The sequence below is a fragment of the Rousettus aegyptiacus genome, unplaced genomic scaffold, assembly GCF_014176215.1.
Source record: "Rousettus aegyptiacus isolate mRouAeg1 unplaced genomic scaffold, mRouAeg1.p scaffold_m13_p_2, whole genome shotgun sequence".
In the NCBI taxonomy this organism is placed as follows: Eukaryota; Metazoa; Chordata; class Mammalia; order Chiroptera; family Pteropodidae; genus Rousettus; species Rousettus aegyptiacus.
In genome coordinates, this window is record NW_023416295.1 from 147746349 (window position 1) to 147773740 (window position 27392).

Here is a 27392-nt window from a genome sequence, read left to right on the forward strand (position 1 = left end):
TGAAAAACCAGAGTTGGTCTTCCCGAAAAAAGAAAGGGAAGGGAGAAATGACTATTTATTGTTTAACTACCATGTACGAGGCACTGTGCTAGATGATTTACTTAAGTTAACCAGAAAAAAGATGCTAAACCCCACCTGTTTCCCAATAGGCTTATGATCACTAAGAAAAGTCTTTCTCATTAGCTGGCCATTTCGTTAATCTGAGCACCAACAGGTTTGAAATATGTAACATGAGCTAGAATTGAGTTTGGGAGTAGAGAAGTTAAGAGGACTGGGGGAAAGGAATTGAGAGCCAGAGGAGATTTAGAGGCACAAACAAACAAACAAACAAACACACACAGTTGAGACAAAGTAAAAAGGTAAGTTGAACAAAGAAAAGAAAACATGTTGGGTCTGATGAAGCTGAAAGGAATGAGAAATAGGACTACAAGTTAAACAAGAGGTAGTCAGGAAAATTAAGGCACATTAAAGAATTTGATTTCTTTTTTCCCCAAAGGCTGGCGAGGAATCTTTAGCAAGGAAGTTGCAAGATAAGTTTTGAATTTGAGGAGTCACTGTCCAGAAGGTGGAAAATTGATTGGAGGCATGGAGAATAGGTAGGAGTGCATTGCCTTTTATCGGGTGAAAGGTGATGGCAGTGTGAAATAAGGTAACTGCAGTGGTAACGGGGACACAAACTCCTAAGTGGGTAGTTGAGAGAAAAGGTAATATCAAGGTTGATATTTAGGCTTCTGGCTTCTACAACCAGCTAAATGGTTGTGTGATTCACTGAACTAGATAAAGAATATGATGAAGTCTGCTTTGTACGTATTGAATTTGAGGTCTCTGTAAACCAAATCTAAATGTCCAATACACAGATGAACTTATGGGTCTGTTGCTCTGAGCCAGACATACCCATCCAAGACTTCGTGGCAGCGTAAGAGTAGTAAATGGAGACATGAGTGTGAATAATAAAGAAAATTTGGAGAGGAGATTGCTTAGAGTAAAAGCAAAGAACACCAGCAGTTAAATGTCAATGAAAGGCTGAATGTCTGACATTGCACAGTAAATGGAAATAAGATGGACAAGGAAACTCAGACAATAAGGAAGAAAACATTTCAGAGGAAAGAGTGATTACATGTCTGAGAGTGATGAGGTCCAAAGTCGGATAAGGATGTCCTTTTGCATTAGTTACCAGAAAGTTTGTGATAAAAATTCTGAATGTAGTTTCAGCGAAAAGGATGTTATTCTTTAAAATCTCTGACCCTTATATAACTATGTATGATTAATAGTATCTTTAAAAGTTAACATTGAAAGAGAAATTAATCGCCTGAACACTGGTTAACATTAAGTTATTCCGAAAAGGGGAAAATTAAGCAATATTGTAAACTTTGCTTAAGTTTGAGTGTTTCTGTGTAAACACAGTAAATGGGAAATTCACAGCAAGGCCAAGGGATATGACTTATTTTTAAGAATCAGACCAAGGATGTTGTAATCTGTTCACGTTGGTTTGAAAGAAGTGACAGAAATCTGAGAGTCTGAGGCTGTGTTTTTGAGTGATTTCCCCTGGTATCCTTCTGAAGATGTCGATTAAACAATAGGATATCCACCAGCAAAGAACTAAACCATCTGATAAACTGACATACTTTAAGGAAACAGACATAAAAATTGCTTAAGCATAAATTATAACAAAATATTCAGACCATAGGAAAAGATGTAAAAGTGATCAATTCTCTTTATCATAATCCTGATAAGTATAGTATGAAAAGAAAAAAGGAAAAGGGAAGGAGGTGAAGGAAGAAAGGAAGATAGTAAAAGAAAGGGAAAAGAAAGAACGCTACAAATAAATCTCACTGATAAATATAGAAGCAGAAATTCTAAGCAAAATATTAGATTATAGAAGTCTGCATTGCAGCCAAAAAATAATATTCTATGATAAAAGTTTATTTTGAGCATTCAAGAATAGTTCAATATCAAAAGGCTATCAATATAACTAATTATATCAAAAATGAGAGTAGAAAAATAATATAATCATGTTATGCTAAAACTTAATTGTTGATAAGCAGCCATTTTTACTGAACTATCATAAACTAAATATAAATAGAAGGATTAAATTAAATAGGACAAAGATTAGCTAAAAAAAGGCAACAATCAATCTAAGTGAAGAAATACTAAGACCATTTTCATTAGATGCAGGGAAAAAAAGACATGTTTGCTATTATCATTATTTCAACTTTTTGAGAGTAATTATTAATTGCAATGATCAAGGAAAATTTAGTAATTAATACAAATGTTGGAAAAATGATATGCAATGGTCTGTTTTGGTGATTACATTTACAAATTTAAATATTACAAATTAAATGAAAGAATTTGGTAAGGTGTCTGAATACAGGTAAATATATAAAATAGTTTTTCCATATTAGCAATAACTATCTAAAAATATATAAATAGTAAAAATATTCTCATATAATGGTAACAAAACAAAAATATGAAGTCTTACTGAAGGACATGAAATATGATCTTAACAAAAGAAAATATGTTCTTAAATGGAAAATATCAATTGCCTACAAATTAATATAAAAATGTAATGTCATTCAAATCTGAATCCCAGGTGACTTATTTTGGGGGAGTGGGAGAAGAGTCAGATAAATTATCTTAAGACTTATATGAATGAATTTTTTAAAGTAGCAAAGAAAACCATTCGAAGACTTTTGAGGAGAAACTTGCCATTCCAGTTAACAAAATAAAGCTAATATAATCAGAAATCAATATATGAAAAATTAAGTGTGAAAAATAATTTATATAATAAATTATGCTGGCACAATTGGCCATCTTTATACCATACCCTATTTTATGCCCTATGTCCAATAAATTTGAAAATCCACTCTACTTTCTCAGTATTCATTCATTCACTCAACGAATATTTTGGGGGTTTTGATCAGATTGTTAATGAGATACAAGTTAGTTTTTTAAAGGATTACTCTTATTTGTTAAGAATAAACTAAAAAGAAGGTAAGCGCAGGAGGAAGGAAAACCATTGAGAAACTATTGTGATAATCTAAGCAAGAAACAATGGCGGCATAAATTTAGTTGTTAATAAAAGATTGAATTCCGAGTATTTTTAAAGGGAGGTCTAACAGGATTTGCTAACAGAATGTGAGTACTCTAGAGGGGTAAGTATGAAAAAAAGTCAGGTTCTGTTTTCTGTATGTTACATTTGCAGTGCCTATCAGACAAAACAAAACAAAAAAAAAATTCTGAAATAAGTTTCTAGAATTTAGGTGAGAAGTCCAGGCTGGAAATACAAATGTGGGAGCCAATAGAAAACAGATTAATCAGTGAAACTAAACATCACCAGGAGAGTTAGCATACGTAGGAAAAATGGCCAAGGGCTGAATCCTGCGTCACTTCCATACTTAGACACTGGGAAGGAGTAACCAGCAAAAGAAAACTTAGGAGTGTCCAGAGATAAGAGGAAAATCTGTAGAATGTTATATCCTGGCAGTTAAATGAAGAAAGCATTCAAAAGGAAAGTGTAATCAACTATGAAAGATTAAATGAGAAAAGAACTGAAAACAGATAAAATTTACTCCCATGAAGGTCACTGGTGACTTTGGCAAGAGATGCATCAATGGAGTGGTCAGCAAAGTCCTGAGTGAAGTAAGTTCAAGAGAGAATGATTGTTTTTTTAAGCTCCTACATTTTGGGGATAATTTGTTATTCAGTGAAAGTTAACTGATATGAAAAACGTGGGGTCGAAAACTTTTTTTTTAATAAAAGAGTTTGCCACATTTTATGTTGACAGTAATGCTTATAAATAAAGAGGAAAAACTTGCTATAGGGAAACCCTTGAACAAGGGGGACAAAGTGTAATGCACAAGTAGAAGTGTTGGCCTTTGACAGGTGCATGGACAATCCTTATACTGTAGCAAGAGAAATGAACACACATGTGGTGTATCAGTAAATGTGGTTCTAGGAATGCACAGGGCTTTCTTCTAATGGCTTTTATTTTCTTAGTAAAATAGGAAGCAAGGTCATCGGCTAAGAGTGAGGTGGGAGAAGAAGTGCTAGAGATCTGAGCAGAGACAAATATGAAATAAAAATCTAGCATAGTAGGAAATTAATGGTCTAGAGAAATGTTTTAAGATTGTGGGCAGCTCTAAGAATATACATGAGGTTCTGTGGTCATAAATTTAAAGTGAGAGCAGTCAGCATGGTTTTGTATTTTTTCCAGCCACGTTCACCTGGATATGTGCTGACTAAGCAGAGAATTGAGGGTTGTGCCTGGTAGGCACAATAAAAGGACAGAAAAATAAGGGCATTTTTTATTATAATGAATGACAGTTGAATTTATGAGGGATAAAGAGAAAAATGAGAACTTGAGGGGAATTAGGATAGTAAAAAGGCTGAAGTAATTTTTAGAATTGGAATAATCACAGAAATAAACCAGAAAGATGCTTAAAATTGTGATTATGAAGAAGTTTGGGTTATTGATGATGACAAGATTTCATTGATGATCAAGAAAGAGTACAGTAGATGACTAAGGTAGAATGTAGAAGGAGGTCACTGGAGAAAGGGAGATTTAGGAATTGGGAGGTCAGCATGTCTGAAGGGTTATCTATGTGGATATTGAAATCACTCCAACAGATGAAAGGAGTAGTGTTGGAGACAGTGCCCTTCAGGCCACAATTTGCACCTTCAGGAAATGAAGAAGAGTGACTCAGAATTCTGCAGTTGTCTCCAATGTGGTGAGATAGAATGTGGTTTAGTTTGATAGATTTAAAGTTAGCGAATTTTAGGGTAAAAGGAAAACATGAGAAAAGTAGCAATAAAAACAAAGTGAATCTATTTAATTTCAGTGTCATTGGTACGGTTTGAGGAGGACTCCATATCAGAGAGCTGCAAGAGAAGGAGTTCCCTTAAGTAAAATGATCTGGTAGGTAGGTATGTTCCTTGCCCTGGACTACATTCATATTCTCTCCTTCTCCCCTCTTTCCTCTGCCTCTCTGTATCTCATACACAGCTGCTTGTAAATACATTTATCAGATAATACCACTCCTTATTCCTCTTTCAAGTAAGCTACCAGTGTAAGTATTGAAGATATTAGTACTAAATCACTGTTTTCTTTTCTCTACTGTATCTGATTCTTGCCGATTTCAATATCCACTTAGAATGTCCATTTTAAACCCTGGCTCTTCAGTTTCTTGACTTCCTTGCTTTCAGTGATTTCATTTGCTATCCTACCTTTGTCATCACTTTTATTGCTAAAACCTAAATATTGTCATCGCTGATAACTGCTATGGCAGATAGTACTGAAGGTTGGTTAACCAAAATTATTTTCAACTCTCTCTAGCCTACAGTACATACCTATCTACAGTTGAGTGCAAAAGCAAAAAACTTTTCCCCCAGTTCACAGTGACCACATGAAATATAAATGAAAGTCCACAGATACTGCCTCTTTCACTTGCTCCCTCTTACCTGGAACATAGACATGAGACCTGGAGATATAGAAGCAAACTGGAAGCCATGAGTGAAAAGTATAAGGTTGTAAGGTTCAAAGCTAAAATACCGAGAGTGATGGAGCAAAACAGAAAATGCCTAGGCCTTCTGCTTGTAACTATGGTTTAGCTTTTGTCAGCACAATCATCAACTGAGAACACCTAGAAAAGTAAGATAAGATATGGAAAGAAAGTATGGAAAAAAAGATTCGAAGTGTCAAGGCCCCTGGAAAAATAGAAGCCACCAACTGAAGCCATCAATCTCAAGTGTGACAAATACCAAGAAAAATACAGTGAAACACATCATAGTAAACTTACTTAAAATCAAGTGCAAAGAGAAAAATCTTTAAGTTAGAGAAACCAGAGATGCTACTTTCAAAAAAGCAACAATAAAAAATGATAGCTAATATCTCTAAAGAAACAATACAAGCCAATGTGTTTCAAAGCATTGAAAGATAATAATTGCCAATCTCAAAAATCTATACCCAGCAAAATTCTTTAAAAATTGATCTTTTACATCTTTAAAATGTTCAGATAAAATAAAACTAGTAGACTATGTCCACAGCAAACTTGCTCTAAGGAAAAAAAATACTAAAGAAAGTCTGGAAGGCAAAGATATGAGTAAATAGTAATAGAAAGGGTTAATATAGAGTATGTCTAAATAAATATTGTATAAAACAATAATATTGCCTTGTATAATTAAAAATAGAGAATTAAATGAATAGTAAAAATATTTGCATTTTCTGAAGTTGCTTAAATATCAATATGAGAATTTTTCTATTAAGAATTCATGATGTAATAGATTAACCACTAAAAACAAAGTTTTTAAAAATGCAAAACTAATAAGCTAATAGAAAAAAAAAGAAATCAAATTAGGAAAAGGTAATCCAAAATAGATAAGAAGCAGGAAAGAAAGGAAAGTAGAGGTAAAATTAATATAAAACATATTAAATGGCAGATTTATGAACATGAAAATAAACGCTTTAATTAAAAGACAAAATTGTCAAACCTGACAAAAACCTGAACCTTAGTATATATGCTGTTTTCAAGAGACACACTTTAATTGTAATGACACTTAAAATTTAAAAGAAAAAAATTTTGAAAAAAATAAGCTATGCAAACACTAAATTAAAAAAAAACAGTCATGGCTACTTAACATCAGGTGAAGTAGAGCTCGTCAAATGAATTATTAAAAATAAAGAAGACCACTTCAATGGAAAAATTGTTGATGAACTAAGATAAAACAACTAAATTTGTATGGATTGAATAACATAGCCTCAAGATAAGTATAATTTAACAAGCTTAAAATCAGAAAAACAAATCTACAGTCCTAATTGGAGATTTTAACATAATTATCTCAAAAGAGATAAAACAAACAGTAAGCATATATGAGATTTGAACATGCTTAACCAACTCGACCCAATTAACACATGTAGAACATTACACACAACTGCAGAGTATACATTCTTTTCTAGTTTACGTGAAATGTTTATCAAAAATGAATGTATAATGGGCCATAGGTAAGACAGATTTCAAAAGGCTAACATCATACAATACATTTTTCTAACCATACTGAAATTAAGTTAGAAACCAAAACAAAAAGATAAAACAAATATTCAAAAGTTAAGCAAAACTCACCGTAATAATTCTCACGTCAATCGTAGTGAAGGATTAAAATGAAAAGAATAAAATTAGAATAAAGTGATAACTGGAAAGACTACATTCTAAAGATATGAGATGCCACAAAAGCTTACTTAGAGTAGTGGCTCTAAAACATGAGCATGCATCTGAATCACCTGGAGTGCTTTTTAAAACTGGGATTTCTGATTCAGGAAGTCTGGACTAGGGTAAGAATTTACATTTCTAACAATTTTCCAGGTGATACTGATGCTCCTGGTCTAGGAACCATAACTTATACTAAAATACTACAAATTACCTCACAACAATAAATTTGATAAATACATTTTTAGAAAAAACACAATTTACTTAAATTAGCACAAGAACAAATACAAAATCTGAATAGTTTTATCTATTTAAAATTTGAATCCTTAATTTTAAAACTTTACACAAAGAAAACTCTAGACTCAAATGGCTTCACCAGGGAATTCTTCCAGGCACTTAGAAAATAAATGATACCAATCTTACGCAAATCCTTCTAGAGAACAGGATTAAAAAAGTTTCTCAACTTCTTTTATGAGGTCAGTATATTATTAAATATTACTAAATCAAAACGTTACAAGGATATTGCAAGAAAGGGGGAAAATGTAGTTCAATCATTCTCACAAGCACACACCCTCAAATCCTAAACTTCATAAAATAAATGTGTAAACAAAGTACAAACGGCCTCAGTCACAGTACAGGAAAGAAAGGGAGGGAGGGAGAGGGAAAGAGATTGAGGTGTGGGGACGCGGTACAAGGAAAGGAGAAAGAGAGAGGACAAAGAGAGGAGAGAAACATAAACTTAGTCCTGGATGGCAAGAGTGAGTAACATGAGCTTTGCATTATTTACCTGGGAACTTCTTGATAAGTGGCAAAATTTAACACTTACTCATATAGCCAGTCTTAGGTTTGCCAAAATATGCAACTAAATGATTTATTTATTGATACAATTCTATCACCTACAAAAATCTCAGTCTAAGCAACTAACTACTACCTCCTGTATTTCCAATACCCCAACAATCGTTTACCCCAACTTTGAATGCAATCCATTATCTTGGTCACCTTTCATTACCTACTCAGGCCTCACTTCCCATCACTATTGTCATTTCCTTGTGTGTAATCTCAACTCTTTAATATCCATCCTCCATCACATTTACCTGACAAAAACCCAGCACTGGTTAGGTTAAATTTCTGCATGCTTCGTGATTGTACATGAGTGATTAATACGGTTGACTAAAAACCAACGCACTGCTAACCCATCTCACTTAAACCACTAACCATGAGCCTTCACAACTGCCCAGAAACAGAAAACTTTCCACATTTTCTCATCAGTTGATTTCTGTCCTCCAGGGGACAGTTCCCATCTTTTGTTCTATTTTCAAAGGCCCAACTTCTCCCTGCCCTCTTCATTTTCAGCTGATGACTCCCTCTTCTACTATGATAATAGAAGCAATAGGAAGATAATGCCCTCATCATCTCCCACCCAATTTGCTAACATCTCTGCAGCTGCAATTGTATAAACCTTGTCTTGTTACCAATAACAACTGCACTATCACAGAAGAACATCACAGTGCCCCAGGTCAAAACAGCAATCAGAAAGATGCTTAGAAAACATGTAGCAGAGCAGTGCTTCTCCTAATGTGGTAGGGAGACCAGCAGCATCACCATCACCTGGGGCAACTTGCTACAAATGCAAATTCCCACTCCTATTGAATTAGAAACTCTAGAGGGTGGAACCGAGCACTGTGCTTATCAAGACCTCCAGGTGATTCTGATGTGCACTAATGTTTGAGAACCACTGATCTAAAACAGGGGTCCTCAACCCCTGGGCTGGAGACCACTATGGGTCGTGCCCTGTTAGGAACTGGTTCGCACAGCAGGAGGTGAATAGTGGGCCAGTGAGCAAAGCATCAGCTATTTGCAGCCACTCCCCGGCATTAGCATCACAGCCTCAGCTCCACCTCAGATCATCAGGCATTAGACAGTCATAGGAGCATCAGTCCCCTGGTGCCAAAAAGGTTGAGGACTGCTGCTTTAGAGTATACTGATCTAATTATGTTAATCTAACTCCTGCCCAAAGCAGAGTAGTACATAATAATAACTACTTGTTTTATTAAGGAGAAAAGAAGGTGGGAAGAAAAGCACATTTAAGCAATGCTTTTTTGATTTTAAGAAGTTTAAGAAAACTTTAAATTCATTACTTGGTTCAAATTCATTACTTTTCTAGATAAAATTGAACCCAGTTAACGTACTCAAGTTCAGATAGCCAACCCCCATTTGGCCTTTTAATAATGGAGTGAATTGGGCAAATCAATTAACTTCCTCCTAAAATAGAGACCTAATCTCTAGTGTTCTATATTAATTTCCTAGGGTTGCCATAAGAAATTACCACAAAGTAGGTGGCTTTAAACAACAATTTACTCTCTCATAGTTGTAAAGGCCAGAATCCCAGCTCTAGGTGTATCAGCAAGTTGGTGAATTCTGGAGGTTCTGAAAGAGAAATTGTTCCACACTTCTCTCCTGGCTTCTGGCAACTGCCAAGCCTTGATGTTCTTTGGCTCACAGATGTATCACTCTGATCTGCGCCTCTGTCTTCGGTGGTATTCCCCCTCATATGTCTATGTCTGTGTCTCAATTTTCCCCTTATTGAAATCCTGGTATTTGAGAAAACACGGATGGAACTTGAGAGCATTATGCTAAGTGAAAGCAGTCATAGAAAGAAAAGATGACTAATATGTGAAATCTGAAAAGAAAAAAGAAAAGAGAAAAGAAAAGCCTAACTCATAGAAACAGTGAATAGGGTGGTGGTTACCAGGGGCTGATGGCTGTAGGAAATGGGGAGATGTTGGTCATAGGGTCTAGTTATAAGATGAATAAGTTCTGTAGATATAATGTATAGCATGGTGGTTAGAGTTAATACTTTATTATATACTTGAAAGTTGTCAATAGATCTTAAATGTTTTCAGCACACACACACACACACACACACATACATACACACACACATAAATTATGTGACATAATTGAGGTGTTAGCTAATGGCTGTGGTGGAAATCATTTTGAAATATGTCAGTATATCAGATCAACACTTTGTATACCTCAAACTTACACAATATTATATGTCAATTATATCTCAATAAAGCTGAAAAAAAAAAACCCTCAAATTTTCCTCTCCTTATAAGAATATCAGTCATTTGATTAAAGTCCGCCCTAATTCCATATGCATTAACTTATCTTAACTTGATAACCTCTGCAAAGACCCTATTTTCAAATAAAGTCACATTCGCAGGTACTGGGGTCAGGATTTGAACATATCTTCAGGTGAAAAGGGGGACATGATTCAACCCAGTACACATTCCTTCCACTTTCTAAAGACTATGAGAGGAGAAAACAAAGAATTTGCCCCACCCAACGAGGAGAATTCCAGTTCTCCTCATCCAATGTGCTGCTGACCCTCTGTGAAGCACAGACCCACAGCATCCATCCTGCTTAAGGACCACTGCCTATAACCTCAGCCCCTCATATGAGAAATGCTATGTGTCCTGCCTGCTTGCTCTTCACTGGCCACTTCTACCACCTGCTCCACTTGCTGGACAAAGGATTCTGATTCCTAAAATCTCCCTCCAAGACTGCCACTGCCCATGGGACCATTCCAAAGGGAGATGTTCCATCCCATCTCATATCTGTCAGGCCTCCCTCTGAGGCCACGGCTTAATTCTAAACCTAAAGAGAAAATAAAATGACACAAATTAATAACATTTCACTTTTAATGTACACATACTTTAGTGTTCTCAGCGAGAGCAATGTGGTATGACTAAGTTGGTCTGATTAATGATCCTTATTTTCCTTTATCGTGTGGCTGACCAAGCACTTCTACTGCTAGGAGTGGAAACAGCAGCAGCTCTGCCATTATCTTCTTTGCTTGTTCTTGCATTATTCATTTGTTTAATCTGTTGTTTCTTTGTGGGTATCTTTTAAAACCACTTGCCAATTTAAAGGAGGCTAGTGCAGGTAAGACCAGGTACTACAATTCATAAATCCACTTCATCAGGCACAGGTAAACTGTGGTACACTGTCAACTCCCTCTATGCGTAAAATTTCTACATTTCTTTCAGAATATATTGGGAAATGTACATTATATATGATTGTCTCATATATACCCAAGAAACCAGAATCAATTCATATATTTAACATTACTAAAATAATATTTTATAACAAATATTATATAACTAGTATTAGATTAACATTCTAACATTTTCTTCATACTTCAATGGCTCATCTTACCCATAGACCCATTTGGAGAGCATCATTTTAGGAGAAATCACCATTCGTCTGAAAGAAGCGTCCAGCAGCATGCTCTTTCACTTCCTCCATGCTCTGCTCTCATCCCAGGAACCCTCTCTTTTCTTTCGTCATCATCAACACTTCGCATCTGACCTCAGCCTTCTGTGCTTATAGATTGCTTGCTCAATTACTCCTTTCAACCTACTCTCAGATGGCATGGAGACATCTAGTCTCATCCTTATATAGGTCCTCCTCCATCTCTTCATTTTCAACCCAGTTGAGAAGGGACAGCAAAGTGCACTGGTTAAAATCTAGGATTCCAGAGTCAGATAGACCTGGCAGTGTAACATAGGGAGAGTTGCTTTACTTCTCTGAGCCACAGTCTCTCCAATATGGAAAGTGGAGATAAAAACGGGGGCTGACATAATCTTCTTGTGAATATTAAATAAAATAAGATATACAAAGTATCATCCAGAAGGCTCATTATTTTATAAAGTTCAGTGAATTGTTATGAAATGTTACTGAGTGGCCAAGATGAATGAAGTCTGATAGTATTCGTGAATTTAACGGCATAAAGAAGTAAATGTTCCATAGTATTATCATCATCATCATACCTGTTGATTACTCGATGTCTGTTCATCCCTCTCTGGACTCTGTATCATCCTATCACATATGAACGTGGAAACATCTTTCAAATACTGACAGTTTGCTATTGTCTGCGCTCCTTAAAATCTTTTCATTCTACTGATCCTTGGTCCTCCTCTAGATCTTTCTTCTGGTTCCTATTACTAACTCTTCCAGCTTCATAACAGAGACTTCAGTTTGGATACTATCAATGGTCTAGTGTTAAAGATAATGAGGCAGAGAAAATAAGAAGGAAATGTAGGGGAGTGAGATATATATATATTAAAGTCTACCTCCAGGGCAGCCAGTGTAATTTATTATTTTCGAGATTGGAATTTAGCATCATAAAGTAATCTGATTCAGAAAACAAAGAACATGCAGTAGAAAAGCAAGTTGGAGGCTTGAAAATGCTTGTCCATTTCTACCTGAATCAGGCAATCATCAGTCTGACAACAAAATATGTTCTGTAGTCATCCTTCATGCAGTGCCTTGGATCTAAGTCATCTGTAGCTGGCCCAGTACTTTTTAAGGACAAAAGTTCATTTTTAAATTTTTGGTTAATTTGTACACTCAAAGCTTGATTTTGAGTGCACACAGTCTTGCTGGAGACTTAGGGACCTGTGGCTTAAGTTGTCACTATGACATTTTCTCAAATATATGCCCTTGAAGTCTCTGTAGCTATAAACTGCAAAAGTGGAACAATAGGATCAGTAGTTACCAACACGTACAGGAAAGTTTCTCCCCTAGCTACTCTCATTCCTCTGGTTTCCAGGCAATCCTCCCCTCCCCCGACCATTTCATCCTACCTATGGTTTTTTTTTTTTTTCCTCAATTGGAGAAACCTAATAAGTCAAGTAGCATTTCTCTGAAACTAGTCATTCTTTCCAAAACTGTAGAGATGAGCTAAAACCAATGAAAGCTAAACTTGTGCATAAAAGGCAATGACTCTTATACCTCCAGTACACAAACTATCAATCTTTGAAGTTCATTGGAAACTTTATATTTTTTATTACTAGAACCCAGAATAGAATTCTGAGCATTTAAATTGGGCTTCTAGGATTCTATTAGAGGATAATTTATACTCGAAGCATCCAGAACATTTAATTTTATAAACTTTGAAGCCAGGAAAATGTTCTTAGTATTTATAGTTTAGGGAAAATATGTAAAAATGGTAATAAAAAAGAAATATTCTGTTTATGTAATCTTTGGGATTACATATAGAGTTACATTTTTTATAGTCTGCCCAGAATTTCAAAACCTTGGCTGTATATATCAAAGGTGTTCTGTACATGTCTTCCCTTTTGCCTTTATTACTGCAGACACCCAATTTCACTCAACCTTAAGCAGAGACTGAATGCTGTAATTTCTACTCTGCAACTAGAAAGAGATATCAAGTTAGCATGGCCAGACTTGAATTAGGAATCTTCATACTTTCTCAGCAATGTGTGCTTTCTCAAATGCCAAAGAAACCGAGCCATTTTAGAAGACAATTCTGCTTTATAAGACAACAGCCAATTATGAATCTAAATTGTTCTTGTGAAACATGGGATGTGGTGTAGAAGAAAACTGAACTGAGCGACTTCTGTCAGCCCTCACGATATGGGCAGCCATTTTTATGTAGTAGCTTGCTATCCCTTCACATTCTCATGTCCTTCTTAAATTTCAGACTCCAGAGTTATGGAGCGCATACTACCAAGAGCCTAGCTACTGCTGAACAAAACAGGAATGCTGTGCTTTGTGGATTGTTTATACCAAGTCTGTTTATGCACTCCAGCATGACGCTGGCTTTTAAAATATGTAACATATTCAACATGTTTCAAACCTGTTCTTTTAATGAGTTAGGATGCCTTTAAATCATTCAGTGGCATGAATCACAGAAAAAAGTACCTAAAGAAATATGAGGAATGAGTGTAAATGTCACTCTAGCAGCTTTTGTATTAATCATATACGAGAAAGGCCAACAAGTTACTATTTGGGTATTGTAAATGACAAAATACAATATTTTTTAAAATTTTGCTGGTAAATGTAAAATGCAAAACCATAAAACTGTTAGAACATAGGAGAAAAACTAGCGGACCTTAAGTATGAAAGTAACTTTTTTGATATAACACCAAAGACACAATCTGTGAAAAATATAATTGATAAATTAGGCTTCATTAAAATGAAAAACATCTGTGAAAAACAATGTCAAGAGAATGAGAAGACAATCCAGAGACTGGGAGAAAACATCTGTAAAAGACATATCTGATAAAGGACTGTTACTCAAAATATACAAAGAACTCAACACTCAACAAGAAAAAAGCAAACGATCCAATTTAAGAATGGACCAAAGACTTTAACAAGACTTCTCACCAAAGAAAATAAATGGATAGCAAATAAGCATATGAAAAGATATTCCATGTCCTACATCATCAGGGAAATACAAATTAAAACAATAATGAGATATCATTACTCTCCTATTTGAATGGCCAAAATACGAAACACTGACAACATCAAACGCTGGCGAGAACGTGAAGCAACAGGAACTCTCGATTATTGCTGGTGAAAATGCAAAATAGTACAGCCACTTTAGAAGATAATAGTTTCTTAAAAATTAAACTTACTCTTAAATCCAGCCATTACACTACCTGATTTTTATTCAAAAGAACTGAAAACATGTTTGCACAAAAACCTGCACATAGATGTTTATTGCAGTTTTGTTTGTGATTACCAAAATTTGGAAGCAACCAAGATGTCCTTTGGTAGGTAAATGGATAAACAAACTATAATAAATTCAGATGACAGAATATTATTCAGCACTAAAAATAAGTTATCAAGCTATAAAAAGACATGGAGGAAACAAATGCATATTACTAAGTGAAAGAAGCCAATCTGAAAAGATTACACACTGTACGAATCCAATTACAGTTGACCCCTGAACAATGCAGATGTTATGGGCACTGACCCCTGTAGTCAAAAACCTGTATATAACTTTTGACTCTACAGCTGACCCTTTGCATCCTCAGATCCAACCAACCACAAATTGAAAACAGTGTTTTGGGTTCACAGTTGAGAATCTATGGCCGGGAATGCAAAAATACTGTTTTTGATCCTCAGCTGGTTGAAACCATGGATGCAAAACCCTCAGACAAAAGGGCTAACTATTTATTGAAAAATATCTGCATATAAGTGAACCCATGCAGTTCAAACCCATGTTGTTCAAGGGTAGGTTATATATGTTCTTCAGGGAAAAAGCAAAACTATGGAAAGAGTGAAAAGATCGGTTAGTTGTCAGGGGTGAAGAAACAGGAAAGATGACTAGGCAGAGCACAGAGAATTTTTAGGGTAGTGGACCAATAATGATAGTGATAATGATGTGTTCACCAATTATAACAAATGTACCATTCCGATGGGGGACGTTGATAGTAGCGGGGGCTACGCATGCATGAGGGAAGGGGGTAATGTGTTAAATTTCTATACTTTCTTCTCAATTTTGCTGTGTATCTAAAACTGCTATAAAAATAAAGTTATTAAAAGTAATAATGAAGTGATTTTTTAAAAAAGACAAAAAAGAGTAGGGGGGAAATGAGCGCTCTAACACAATTCCTGACAAAATTCAATGTGATCAGCCGTGCTCCTGTGTCTTCAGTCTTCTCTTCCTCTCATCAATATAAAGAACGCATGGGTTTTCATGAAAGTGAATGGGGCAGGCCTGGGATTCTGCATTTCTCCAGGTAATGATGATGCTGCGGTCTATGGACCATATTTTGAATAGCAACATCATAAACTACCTTGAGGGTCACAATAAGCTGGGCTGGGTTTTTAAGGGATCATGTTGTAGTCATGACGAGTGTAGTGCAGGGAGTTACTTGGCCTCCTCGACAACTGGAAATAGCTGCCGGGTGAGCTGAAGAAAAAAAAAATTGCTAGGAGTTTAAACTTATATATCTGCCAAATATTAGAACTAACAAGAGAACCATAGGGGGAAATAAAACTGGCATGAATGTAAATAGACTAGGATAATGTAGGACTGGAGAGCAGAGCATGGTCATAGCCAAAGCCTTAATGTAACTGTCAAGTCCAGAATATGAGGCAGAGGTGAAAATAAAGTAGTAAAAAATGAAGTTTAAGACCAGGACATAGAGTAGGACAAGGTACTAGTTATAGAAAAATGGGTCAAGGGAGATAATTAAAAATATATTCTGTGAATCAGAACCAGAGAGGCCCTTCTATGTGATGCCTGTGGCAGAATCATGTCAGCTTAAAGCAGAGGTGTCAGGCTGAAACTGACTAATCTTTCAAATCCCTCCAAGCTCTGTAATTCCATAACCAATGTTTCTCTTCTTCCAAGCCTCTTCTTGGAATCAGCTTGGTCCATTTGCCTCATGGGTTCCCATCTTCAGAGACCGTTCTTAACCTATCTATAGGTACTTAGAAGGTCATTCTCAATAATTCATTTTTTCTTTTAGTGGCCTAACTTCTTATATTTATTTTGATTTCTTTTAATATAAATTCCACTTTCTCCTGTAGCATATTACACTAGACCTTGTTCTACTTGATTTTTCAACATTTATTTCACTATCATTACATTCTATCCCTTGAAATCTCCTTTGGAAGCAATTTTAATGGTATACATAACAATATTCTTTAAAATTTTTCCTGTTTTCTTTTCCATTAAAATGTCACATTATAATAAAGTTTTCTATGTATTTTTTAATTTGGTTAATTTTTTTCCTACTTCGTAGTGTTCTGATTAAGTCAATTAATTTAAGTCCACAGCCTATTACCAGCTTGAGAACTCTTATTTGATGGCTAATGTTCAGAAAAATATGAAATAACTTTATATTTAGTTGCTGTTTTCAACTCTCTGAGAAGCAGTTCTTTTGTTTTATGAACTATAAGCAAATAGTTTTAAAAATAAGAAAGATTTTCCTCAAAAAATTGATAGCAGAAATAGATATAAGGTGAGATACAGAAATATCTCTCACCTTTATATATTCTATTGAAATGACACATTTAAATACTATCTTTGGATAACGTTTACATTAGCCAAAATTTTACGTTTCTGTAACTGACCAACCAATTCGTTAAAATCTCCAGCTACCAACCATTAGTGCTAATGATATGATCAAAGGGCATTTCAAAAGATAAACAATATACGAAACACAATCCACCAGAACAAAAGAATATAAGCTTTAGTTTCTTGTAATTCATTTCTTTCCTCTCAAAGAATAGTGCTCCTCCTATTAACTTTCACAATACTGATAGACATTTTTATTCAGCTCCTCGCTGTTCTCTTCCAGTTCTCCACCTCGGTCTTAAATTTTAGACTCTAGAGCTGTGTCATACACACTTAAGAGCCTAGCTCCTACTGAATAAAACAGAATTATTGTGTGTGCTATGTGGATCTGGGATTATCACACGTACTCAAGACCATCTGCTTCAGAATCCCCTGGAAGCTTGTTAAGAATTAAAATATCTGGGCTCCCCTAGACTCACTCAATAAGAATTTCTGCTGATGGAACATAAGGATCTACATTTTTTTACACTACTTCTGGCAATTCTTATAAACATTAAAGGCTGAGATACACTGTACTGGAGTAAAACATCTTAAAATAGCCATTTCTAAATATTTATCTGCTTTAAAAGATTTACCTCTTTTGTCTCCTCTCTTTGCTAAACCATAAAGGAGATTTGATTAATGAGAAGGACAATTATCTTCCAGGACCAAGGGCCATTTCTATTTTCTTTCTTTCTTTCTTTCTTTTTTTTAATTAAGCTTAGGTGTGCTGACATGCCTACTCCAAAATATGTCCGGCATCAGTGCCCCAAGTTATAAATATAGTACCTAAAAGGAGGATATGTTTACATATCTAGCATTATCAAGTTTGCTTAAAGTCATCTCTCCCAGTAAGGTAGGTGAAAAGGGAACTTCTAGAGCAAACTTTCATCTACTTTTTTGCTTCTTCTGGGCTTCTCAACTTACCTCTTTCCTGTCCTCTTGTACTGAAGAGAAGAACAGCTACACCTGCCCATGCTGACTTCCATTTCTCTTCACACATTGCTCCACAGCCACATCCTCTGGAACACATGGCATAGCCAGCCCCCTGAACATTCAAGAAACATAATGAGTTACGTTATTTCTTATTTTAGACTGATTTTTATTCCAAAACATATGGCCTTTTCAAGAAATGCTGAGTTGTTCCTAGGTTCTTGACCACCTAGTAAGTGTGCCAGGACATACATGCACAAAAACCCAAGTTTGGGAAATATTCATTCTCCAGTAGATCACACCCCTGGTGCTTTCTTTAAATTCAAAAGTATCACTGGAGTTTGGGCTGTCTTTGCTTACAATTAGTGTCCCCTTCTATTTGATTTTTGCTGTTTCTCCTAGAATCACTAAAATACAGCTCAGTGTATTTTTATGATTATAACAAAATCTAAGTCTATATTTACCTTTATTCTGGATTCTTTTCTATACTCTGAAAAGCATATAATAAAAGATATAAAACTCTGGATTCAGCATCATAGCCCCTAAGTTCTAGTGATGAATCTAGGGCCACTGCATATGCAAGGCTGCCAAGCACGCCCAACCTTGTAAAGAGGCCTGACTTGTCAATCTAGTGCATGGATGTGCCCTCTCTGACTCCATAACTTATTAGCCCATAATATATAATTACACAATTGCACTGTTCTCATAGCAGTCAGGGCTTCACAGTATAGCTATATTGTGAAAGCATTTTATAAGCTGGATGTTCTGTACAAATGAATTAAGACTTTGCCTTTGATCATCTCAAATTCAAATAGTTTAAATTAAACTGCCACTGTATTTTGTGACATTTAAATATAATATCTAGGCTCAATCAATAGATGTGGATGTACTTTAGATCCCTGAGTGACCTAATACCTAAGTGCTCTGAACAGGTGTCTGCTAAGAAACATATAACCCATTTAGTGGAGGCCTATAATACTCATTTGTTTCATAGATGGTGTTGGATTATTAAAGTGGAAATATGCCAAGAAGTTTTTAGAGTACTTTTCCATTTAAGCTAGACTCTGCATTATTTAAAAGTATGATAATTTAACTCAGCTGTAATCTTCTCCCAGTCCAGTCTGACCAAACCCATTATTTTCTATATCTCTTAAATTTCAGTTTTCCTGTTACTAACCCCTGCATCATGCAGAAAGTTTCAGAGAGGAAAACATATCATTCACATTCAATGTGTTTAGTCTGTTAGCCATATCCTTTTTTTTTTCCCCCAGAGGGTGGGTAATGGGCACTAGTGGGTTGAAACAAAGTTAGGAAAAACAAATAAAGGTAAATCTACTACTGACTGACCATGAGAAATCATTTAATTTTTCTCATCTCAGGTTGGTCATCTGTTAAACGAGGTAATAAAATTATTGAAACTACTAAGATTTGAAGTACAAATAAGTATTAAAGTAGTTCCATGTTTGTTCGTTTGTTGAGAAATAATATAAATCTAAAATATTATCATTATTTACCTAACCATACACAATATCTACTATTGGTGTTTTAGTTAATAAGGGTGGCAGTGTTGTAGAATTAAAAAATTAAAAGTTAGACAGTGAAATCGGCTCAGTGATCTTGGGGAAATTACACTTGTATTTCTTTGGCTGCCTAGAATCTGAACTACTTTTGTATATCTAGACAATTCCCCCATTATTTGCATTTTGTTGAACTATCTCCCATTATAGAACCTGGAAAGACCAAAAACCCACTCCTCTATCTGCCCCCCAATTCCCAGAGAACCTAGGCTTCGCCATATAGATGCTTCCACCTGAAACTCTGAACTTGGATTGAATGAAATTGACAGAGAGTAGAATTCACTTTGTCAGTGGAAACTGCAATAGTCCTACTATTTTGGTGGGGATGGAAGCTCTAGGAACTTCCAGTTTTCTCTCCTACTAAGTGGTCCTTAATGTGTTAGTCAAGATGCTGATGTGGGGATTCAGCTGGTTATTAATGATATCTGTCTCAACTTTATGCTGAGGAACAGAGAAAATTCAAAGGATTGAAGTCAGGGTATGATAGTTCATATCAGAATTCTATTTAGCAGCTGAAACTTCAAAAACTAGGTTTTATCAGAGCTAACACCAATTAAGTCCAAAAAAAAAAACTCTGTATTTTTTAAAGCTGCCCTAGTATTCAGGGAAGGCTAAACGACTATTACACTAAGAGGACTACTGTCCATTCTCAAACTAGTTAGCCTCCTCTTAAGTGACACTGGATCTATACAAGTGCAGTCATCAAGCTACAGTAATTTTCCTCTCACTATGAAAATCTTTTCAGGACAAACCAACTATTCAAAAACTACTTCTAATGTACCCCTAAGGAAAAGTTAATGTTTCTAATATGCTGAAGCTTAATTGTCTAGAATAAAATCTCAAGCATATGCAAATAGTAAATAAATGCACATTACTAAAATATTATATGTCATTTTTATTACCAAAACATTCACTCTGAAGTATAAGCTGCATCAGACCCATCTTATAGTTGGAGAAACAAGAATGACCAGTATTCTTAATGAATGCTAACCTAGAATCTAAAACTTATGGCTCTTTAATTTAAAATACGCTGACTCTAGAAATAAAATTCCAAAGTACCAATACTAAAAAGACACCTTTATTTCTTCCACATTAGAATATTTAATAAATGTCCAATTTCTAAATTATTTTCACTCCTTTTAAAAATATACATATGTACATTTAAAAAGTACTTAAAATAGTCATGTGCAAAATATACTTCATTCATAGATCATATTATAAAGAATTTTTTAAACTAAAAAATTATTTAAAGAAATTTTAACAATTTTAGACAAAATTTTAATAATCATGGGTTATAATAAAACTATGATAATTAAGACAGTGGTATGAATAGTGACAGAAAAATTGACCAACAGACAAACTACAGAAACCCAGAAATAGAACTACGCCAGTATGGAAATTTGGCATATGCAGAGGCGAGAAAAAAGAAACCATTGAATAAATGAAGCTAAAAAAAAAAAGAAGTTATCACCTACAGAGAAAGATCTAATTTGATCTCTATTACGTGCCATAATAATTTTAAAAATTCTAAATGGAATGAAAATACAAAACCAAAAATATAACACTCCTAGGATATAGATGAATATTTAAGACCCTGCATTAGGAAAAGACTTCTTAATTTGCAAAAAACAAATACAAAGAAAAGTAAATTTTAATGTATCAAAACTAAGAAATTTTGTTCATCCAAAACACTTTAAGGAAAGTGGAGAGCGAGGGAGTGGGGAGAGCTATAATCAAGAGGACATTTGCACATTTGCAATAACAAAAAATTCCAATAAAGAATATATCTTTTAAAACTCCTAAAATATTACTAATAACATAAACCATATAGAAAAAAATGTATAAAAAACATAAACATTTAACCGAAGATAAAATTCATATGGACGATAAATGTATAATAGTTAATATTATTTGTGATCAATGAAAGGCAAAGCGAGACCATAATGATGCCATTTTTTAAATTTTATTTATTTATTTTATGGTGACACTGGTTAACAAAATCCAATAAGGTTCAGCTGTACACTTTAACAATAAGGCATATATATATTTACATTGTGCATTTACTTCCCATAGTTAAATTTCTTTCTGTCACCACATATCTGACCCCCTTTACCTTGTCTACCTCCCCTCACCCCCTACTCTCTGGTAACCACTAGTCTATTGTTCATGTCCATGAGTCTCTGTTTGTTTGTGCTGTTCATTTGTTGCTTTTAGGTTTATATCCCACATATAAGTGATATCATGTGTTTTCAACTTTTTCTGTCTGGCCTATTTTGCTTAGCATGATTATCTTGAGGTCCATCTATGTTGTCAGAAATAGGAGTATTTCATCTCTTCTTATGGCTGAGTGATATTCCATTGTATATATGTACCACAGCTTCTTTAGCCATCTATCATAGGACATTTTGGTTGCTTCCATGTCCTGGCCACGGTGAATAATGCTGCTATGAACATCAGTGTGCAAATATCTTTTTGGATAAGAGTTTTCAAGTCTTTAGGGTAAATACCCAATAGAGGGATTGTTGGATCATATGGTAGATCAATTGTTAGTTTTCTGAGGAACCTCCATACTGTTTCTATAGTGGCTGTACCAAGATGCCATTTTACAGCCATTAAATTTGTAAAACTTTAAAAATTGAGCGATATTTTTAAGTGTTAGGAAGGATGCAGAGTCCCAAGATCTCTTATACATTACTGTTTAAAGGTATATTAGTGAAAATTGACCTTGCCTCCAAAATTTGAACATTCATATGCCTATGACTGGCAATTTTATTCCTATGCATATATGCTAGAAAAGCTTATTCATGGGTACTACAACAGGCAACATGAACAAGAATCTTAAAATAGCATTACTTGCAATAGCAGAAAGCTGGAAACAGCTCAATGCTTGTCAACATGAATAAACTGGTATATTTACACAGCGAAATATTACATAGAAGTCATTATAATATCACAGCAATACAATCGCTGTAGGTGAGAAAATGGCCCTTGACAATATAGTCACTTCCTAATTACCAGAATCTGTGAATGTTACCTTATGTATCCAAAGATGTGATTAAGTTAAGGCTCTAGAGTGAAAAAGCGTATCCTTATTTATCTGGTGGGCCCTAAATGGAATTACAGGTGCCCTCACAAGAGCAAGACGAAGGGAATTCTGAGACAGACACACAGAAGAGAACATGTGAAGATATGGAAGAGAGACTGAGATTTGAAGATGCTCAGAATGTGGCCATGAACAAAGGAATTGTGGCAGCCACAGAAGATGAAAGAGGAAAGGACAAATTTTTCCCCAAGAGCTTCTAGAGGGAGGCAGCCCTCCCAACACCTTGATTTTTACCCAGTGAAACTAATTTCTGACTTCTGGCCTCCAGAACTGTGAGAGAATAAATTTCTGTTGTTTTGAGCCACCAAGTTTGTGATAGTTTGTTAGAGTAACCGCAGGAAACTAATGCACGATTTACTGATACATCTATAAATACAGCAAATATACATTCTAAAATAATGATTAGCTGAAATGAAAAGTTAAAGTAAAAAGCCTAATTGTCCTATATATAGATTTTATAAAATAAATTATACAGAAGTATGTTAGGCAAAAATAAAAACATTAAGTCTAAAAAAAATGGGGGGAAATCTTCCCGAATAAAGACATCACTGTATCAAGCCAGTGTTTCCTAGGTCCTTCATCATACGGCCTGATGATGCACAGGATTGTAATAGAATATGAACCACCCTGATTATGATACTTAAGATATAAAATAAGCAAAATTATTTTGGAATGGTGAGAAAGACACTAGTTCTTCAGGGTGTAAAAGAGTGAGAAACAGGAATAAGGTTGTTGAAACACAGATAGGAAGAATCAGCAACTTGAAAAACAGAGGAATGATTAATGTTATAGTTAGTTTTCAGAGGGGATTCTGATTTAATTCATGTTTAGCATTCAGTTCATGACATGGCCTCACCCACTTTTCTACTGTAATATATTCAAGACAGTGGTTCTCAAATACTGATTGGCATAGAATCAGCTGGGAGTTTGGTATACGCCCAGAGGTTCAGGCCTATCCTCTTCAGTGAGCCTGCTCTCCCAAGTTCTTTCCAAGTTCCCCAGGTGTTCGGAGAAGCACTATTGTTTAAGAACCAGTGATCTAGAGGGAAAATTATAATGTCATTGAGGGCTGAAGAGTCCCCCGAGAATATAACAAAAAAGTGTTTCTTTTCACTCATTGCCATTCAAAACTCTTCTCCGAGACTTTCTCTGTGCCCCTTCAATGAAAACGAAGCAGATCCCATGACTTTCCTGATCACTCAGAAAATAATGTCCTTTGGTCACTGTTAGTAACAAAATGTTTAATCTGGTATTTAAATAATCGTCCTCAAGACTCCAAACTTTATTTGAAACTCTTTCCGCCTGGCTCAGGCTAAGGAACAGGTTGGAACCCTGCAGTGTGTGGAGAGCTCCAGTTACCTTCTTTATTTCACTGCTCTACCCTTAGTCAACAGGCTGGCTCTAGATCTTCTAGATTTCAGGGAGGTGTTTATTTTTTTTAATTTATTTATTTTATTAGTTTCAAGTATACAGGACATTAGTTAGACATCTATATAGTTCATAAAACACCCGCCCCCCCAAATTTCTCCCTCCCTCCCTCCCCTGGCCCTCCACCTAGCCATCATATTAATGCTAACTGCGTTCCCTGTGCTGTGCTCGGGGAGGTATATTAGACAGAATCCAAGAATATTTTCACAGGTACCAATAAAATCTAGCATTGGTTTCCTGAGAATTTGGTGGGGATTTAAGGCTGATTCTTTCTCATGGAGTGTGTTTGTACTAGGTATGAAACTCTGTCACTTGCAATTTCTCTTATAATGCAAGTGAGGTCTCCTCTGCCTGGGCATTCATAACTTCACTCTGATTTTCTGAGGCCCGATCCACTCTCTCAAGAGCCTATCATTTTTTGCAAAGTGGCTTCAAAGCCAGCCTTTGACTTTTCTAGCAGCAATCTCTGTACCCGACACCCAGCACACAAGGCAACCTCTTTAAGGGGCTCCTTTAAATTCCCTCATTCAGCTTGAAGGGAGGTGGAAGGGATATTTCACAGTTCTCCAAGTAAAATCAGCTCCGATTAAAGAGATATAACTAAAACAAACCACCATGGAAAGGTAAAACAAAGGGTAACAGTGGATTAGGTAGCATGAAGAAAAATGAGATAAATAGCCATATTAATTTGAACAAAGTAGAATAGAAATGATATATTTTTAACATAGGTGAAGGAGAATCATTAAAATGATAAAAGATAAAATTCATAAAATGTATCAAAATACATAAAGAAAAACTCTTGGTATTTAGTGATAATTTGACATAGACACAATTTAATACACATTTCCTAGCCTTTAACAAATTATATAAAATACATGAAAAAATGTAAGAAATTAGAATGACAAATTCATAATTTAATATATATCAAATTTTGTAAGCTTCTGAACAGAAAGTTAACTAATGGACACGATTTTTTAAAAAATATTTATATATATAGCCAAAAAACCTAGGTAAATTCTAAAGTGTCAAAAATATGCTACCTATATTCTCTCTATAAAAGACTAGAACTAGATATTTATAGAAGACATATATTAAAGAAAGATCTCAATCATTTAACAGTTCAAAAACAGTCTCTTAAATACTGGACCAGAAATATAAATCTATAATTATAAATATTTAAGAACTAATGGTGATGAGTGACCTATATCCATAATTTCTAGGAGATGGTCAAAGCAATGCTCAAAGAAACTTTATATTTTTAAACCAATATTATGATAGCTTAAAACAAATTACTTATCTTTTGTTACATAAACTTAACTTCAAATATCTGGAAACAATTCATAGAAATCTATAGGAATCAGAAAGAAAATACTAATAAATATGAGTTACTAGAATACAATGCTGACTAAAAAAAATTCCCACCTCTTTATTTATGAAAAATTTTTTCCCGCTTAATTTTTGCTTACTATTTTTCTATATATAAAATAGTGAGAAAGTCACAGGCTTTGTCCTCAACAAATTTACAGTAGGGAATAAAGTAAATAGATAATTAAAATATAAGGGATAAGTTATTCTCTGATAGTAGTAAGCACAGGGGACCAGGAATCAGGTAGCTGGACCACTTACCAGCCATAAGATGACAGTAAAAGTCTCTGGAAGGACATGATACATAAACTAAGTCCTGAGGGTAAACGGCATTATCCATCGGGGAAGAGAATGTCGTCAGCACAGGAAGAAACATGTGAAAGGAGAGAGAATAGAATATATTTAGAGAACTGAAACTATTTTACTATTGCTAGAGACAGATGATGAACTGTGGTCTTGGAGAAGTGAACCTGGACCCTATCATGGAACTCCTATAGGAAATGTTAAGGAATTTCAACACTATCCTGAAGAGAGAGGTATTAGAGGGATATAAGTAGGGATGTGACATGAGAAGATGTGCATTTTAGACATGTGACAGGATGGGGCATAACATGTTATACTCTCCTTTCGAGGGATAAAGTCAAGTAAAGAAATGAGCACCCAATCCCAAAACAATGTGCAGAGAGCCGGAAACCAAATACCAACAAACACTGGCTATTTAAAAAACACAGAAGATCCACAGGTGAAGGATAAAAGTAGAAGCAGCCAGAGTAAAGGGCACAAAGGAAGTATATAAAACTCCAGAGAAGAGCGAAAGTGCAATACTTTAGAATTGACAGAGGTGTTACAAACTATTAGAACTGAGGAAAATTGGCAAGGTACCCATTGGTAACCTTAGAATAATTTCATCAGAGATGTACCATTCTATTGGGTTTGTTTTAAAATCAATTGGTAAGCTGCCTTTTAAAAACAGTCCATTCAGTCCTATTGTGTAACTCTAAGTCCTCAACTGACTAAAAACAAAGGTTATATTTCCATTCCCAAGATGCTTAACGAGCTGAATGCGAATGCTTAGAATTCAGGTTTGTCTATGAAAGAGTTATGATTCTTTGGAACTGGTAGTGATGATTACTCCACATGACTTTAAATAAAACAAAACAAAAGCTTTATAGAAAACTTCAGAGTAATCTTTCAAGTGGACCATTAATTTTAATAATACTGGAAGCTTTTAATAAAATGATGTTAATTTCCCCAATGCTGTTCCTAGCAACGGTGCTGACACCATATCTAATTATAACCAAAAGAGTACGTTAGGAGTCGTAGGCTAAAATCCAAAATGTGAATAATGAGAATATATAAATTGCAGCAATAAATTCTTAGGGGTGTGATTAGTGAAGCATCACCTTCTCTCTGCTGATGTGGCAAATCTCTTCCCAGTGACACAGTGCCCTTCTGATTCTCTCAATTTGGTTACCAATTTTTTCCTGATATCCTTCAATGACTGACACTAATATTATTTTTCCCTATGGTATTTTAAAAATACTAATCTTAAGGAAAAGTGGAATAAAAGAAGTCTTTTTCTCTTGCTGTAATGATTAGCCAATGGAAAACATTAAGTATTAGCTCTGAGCATTATTATGAATAGCACATTAAATACATCAAATGCCCAAACCAATTACGTTGATTCACTTAGGTCAGGGAGCAGGATTTGCAGAATTTGCAGACTTTCAGTAAAATCAGAGTTCTAGAATTACATATACATATACTTAACTGTTCAGTTAATTATTTATTTGGTCAATCAATCATATATGAAATATTTACTGGGCATCTATTATGTGCCAGGTCCTGTTCCAGATACAGGGACTAGAGTGAACGAAACAAAAAATCTTGTTCTTAATGAACAT

At 35.0% G+C, this 27392-nt stretch overlaps 1 long non-coding RNA gene across 1 annotated transcript in view; it reads right to left on the reverse strand.

Moving 5' to 3' along the window:
• The window catches only part of LOC118613694, a 391478-nt gene that overhangs the window by 95860 nt on the left and 268226 nt on the right, over window positions 1–27392 (reverse strand). Inside the window, exons 5-6 of the long non-coding RNA XR_004955705.1 lie at window positions 25750–25804; window positions 18010–18130 (exon numbers count right to left, since the gene is read on the reverse strand). This is a non-coding gene — a long non-coding RNA (uncharacterized LOC118613694). The remainder of the gene's footprint in view (window positions 1–18009; window positions 18131–25749; window positions 25805–27392) is intronic.